At 60.6% G+C, this 3,145-nt stretch overlaps 2 non-coding genes across 2 annotated transcripts in view; both read left to right on the forward strand.

Moving 5' to 3' along the window:
- The window catches only part of LOC147666373 (18S ribosomal RNA), a 1,783-nt gene extending 1,691 nt beyond the window's left edge, over positions 1-92 (forward strand). Inside the window, exon 1 of the ribosomal RNA XR_015304823.1 lies at positions 1-92. This exon is cut by the window's left edge and continues 1,691 nt beyond it. This is a non-coding gene — a ribosomal RNA (18S ribosomal RNA).
- A 953-nt stretch (positions 93-1,045) lies between these two features.
- On the forward strand, positions 1,046-1,199 carry LOC147666374 (5.8S ribosomal RNA). Its single transcript, XR_015304822.1, has one exon. It is a non-coding gene; the product is annotated as a 5.8S ribosomal RNA (ribosomal RNA).
- The last annotated feature ends 1,946 nt before the right edge of the window (positions 1,200-3,145 follow it).

A 3,145-nucleotide genomic window follows, 5' to 3' on the forward strand; every position in this document is an offset into this window, starting at 1 on the left:
CGGAGCGCCGAGAAGACGATCAGACTTGACTATCTAGAGGAAGTAAAAGTCGTAACAAGGTTTCCGTAGGTGAACCTGCGGAAGGATCATTAACGGCGGAGCGGCCTGAGTGACCGACGGCGCCAGCCCGAAGCCCTAGGCCACCTCCTGAAAGCACACACTGTAGGCACAGGGCCCGGCCCTGCCCTGGAGCGCCCCGGCCGGTTGAGCGGTCCGCGGCCACAAGGGGTGCTTAGGTGAGGACAGGGACTTCGGAGGGCCTCTTCCCCCCGGGGACGGCCCGAACGGCGTGTGAGGAACCGGGAATGGTAGGGGGCGGCCCCTGTCCCTCTCCAAGTTCACCCGGCACGACGTCCCCTCGGGTGGGTGGAAACCAAATGGCAGTGCATCCCCGGGCTGGTACCACCCCCTTCCTCGAAAAGGCCCTGGCGCAGGCTGGGCCCTCCCACGCCCAAGTCCCGGCCCGGCCGGGTTCTGGGCGACCCGGAAGTAGCCCTTCTCGCGCAGCAGGGCGGCCTGCGAGGGGACCTTGGCTCCTCTCGGTGGGAGGCGTGCAGGATGGGGGAAGCCGCCTGGCTCTTCACTTCTGGCGCCTCCGACCCGGGCGAGGGCCGTGGTGGGCTAATCGCCAGCCCAACGGCATGGCTCGGGCTGTCTGGTGGCGGGCGGCTGACGTGCAGGTGGAGCGACCCTCCCTCGTTGCCAGGTACCCGGTTTGACCTGGTCCCGTGTGGCCAGGCCGAGGGGTTAGAAGACTCGCGCGGTCCCTCCCGGTTACCCTTGGAGGAACCGGTGGCTGTGGGGCTGCCTGCTCCCATCGCACTGGGAGCCCCCTTCCTTCCTTGCCCGCGGGTTGTCGGGGGCTCCCAGGCCGAGCGCCTGGCAGTGTTTTTTTCTCCCAATGGTGTAGTCTGACTCCCAGAGGGGAAGCTTTGAATGGGGCACCAAGGCCGTCTCGCAGCGCAGGCGGCTGACGGATGGAGCCGCCTTCCTCCCGCCTCTCCTGCACCCGCAGGTGGCCGAACATTTTCGAAAAGTTGCCTCTGACTCTTGGCGGTGGATCACTCGGCTCGCGCATCGATGAAGAACGTAGCTAGCTGCGAGAATTAGTGTGAATTGCTGGACACATTGATCATCGACACTTCAAACGCACCTTGCGGCCCCGGGTTCCTCCCGGGGCTACGCCTGTCTGAGGCTCGCTCGATCGTCAATCGCCCTGGGGCTTCCCCGGGACGCAGCTGGGGCCATCGCAGGGTTAGCTCCGCTACCCCTTCCTCCCCCCACAAGTTCAGACCCCCTGATCGCTCGTGGTAGGGTCCCTCGCCGGGTCCTGCCGCGGAGGTATGCCGCCGGCACGCCTGGCCCCGAGAAGGGGCCTGGCGACCGGTCCGCCCCGGGGCACCTGGCTGCGTGCCGCGCGAGGCTGTCTGTGGTGTCCCACCGGCTGCCCACGCACACGCGCCTCGGGAGCCCACCTCCGTGGCCGGCTTCCCGGAGAGGACGAAGCCCTTCCGGATGCGATCCAGGGAAAGAGGGCGCGCCCTGCCAGGTACGCCAGGCCCCTGCTCCGGCAGGGGCCTGGCCTCCCCCCGGCAGCCCCCTTTGACGCTCCGGCGTCATTCTTCCGACTACAACCTCAGATCAGACGTGGCGACCCACTGAATTTAAGCATATTACTAAGCGGAGGAAAATAAACTAACCAGGATTCCCCCAGTAATGGCGAGTGAAGAGGGAAGAGCCCAGCTCTGAATCCCCGCCCGGCGGCGGGTGTGGGAAATATGGCGTACAGAAGACCGACTCCCCTGCGTCGCTCAGGGTGCCCAAGTCCTTCTGATCGAGGCTCACCCCGCAGACGGTGTTAGGCCGGTAGCGGCCCGACCCGCCGTGATCGGGTCTTCTCGGATTCCGGTTGCCTGGGAATGCAGCCCAAAGCGGGTGGTAAACTCCATCTAAGGCTAAATACGGGCACGAGACCAATAGCCAACAAGTACCGTAAGGGAAAGTTGAAAAGAACTTTGAAGCGAGAGTTCAAGAGGGCATGAAACCATCGAGAGGTAAACGGGTGGGGTCCGTGCAGTCCACCCTGAGGATTCAACACAGTGGGAAGGTCGGTGGCCCGGGAGTTCCGGATCCCCTCTGCGGGACGGCGCCCGGGCCCTACCCGCCCCCCGGAGGGCGCATTTCCTCCACAGCGGTGCGCCGCGACCGGCTCTGGGTCGGCTGGGAAGGCTTCGGGGTGGCAGGTGGCCCTCCGCTCCGGCGGAGGGTGTTACAGCCCCCCTGGCAGCAGCTTCGCCATGTCCACGGGCTGAGGGAGATTTGACCGCCTCTGCGCCCTCCCCAGTGCACCTGTCCCCGACCGCCCATCAGGGCGCACCGGGGCGGTTGAACTGGGGCCCAAATTCTCCAAATCCAGCACCTGGGACTGTAAAGAGGTAATGGCTCCCATTAAATCCTGTAAGGTAGGGCCAGTATCCTCACCCATGGCCCCCCAAGCCATATTCATCTTCGCCCGGGCAGCGCATTAATTCGTGGGCTTTGTTTTCTGTTACCTTTTACCATCCAGCTATGCCCAACGCTGCAGAGGCGAAGACAACCCCAATCCCCTACCTGCACCCCTATGACGTGTGCTGAAGATGTAACACAGATCACGATTCACTATGGCGCAGGGAGAGGGTGGAAGGCAAACCAAAAAAAGGAGGACAACTGGACTGCTGTGTGGAAAGTGGGCTTATGCTTACAGATGACTTAACTTGACGCAATACTCCACAATAGAAAGACTCCTGGAGTAGGAGACATAAACACACAATCCTCACTAAAGGGTTAAGGACATGTATGATTCAATACTTTCTATGCCCATGTACAAATAGATTCCCCCGGTCAGTAATCCAAAACACTCTTACCATTCCTGGTATAGGTGATATGTTGGCAAAAACACTGGGTAGATGCTTCAAGTGTTCATATATCCAAAAAGGAGTAAGATGAAGTCTTCTTCCAGACAATCCAAATTGTAAAAATAAAACAGTCTCCAAAGAAACAAATATAGTAAATGAGGGGAAAAAAGTCCTTAGACACAAAAAAAATCCTTCTTCATGCCAGACAGTTAACGGGATAAAGAAACTCCCTTAATCTCAAAATTCAGTGG

This window comes from Lissotriton vulgaris, unplaced genomic scaffold (assembly GCF_964263255.1).
Source record: "Lissotriton vulgaris unplaced genomic scaffold, aLisVul1.2 SCAFFOLD_871, whole genome shotgun sequence".
Lineage (NCBI taxonomy): Eukaryota > Metazoa > Chordata > Amphibia > Caudata > Salamandridae > Lissotriton > Lissotriton vulgaris.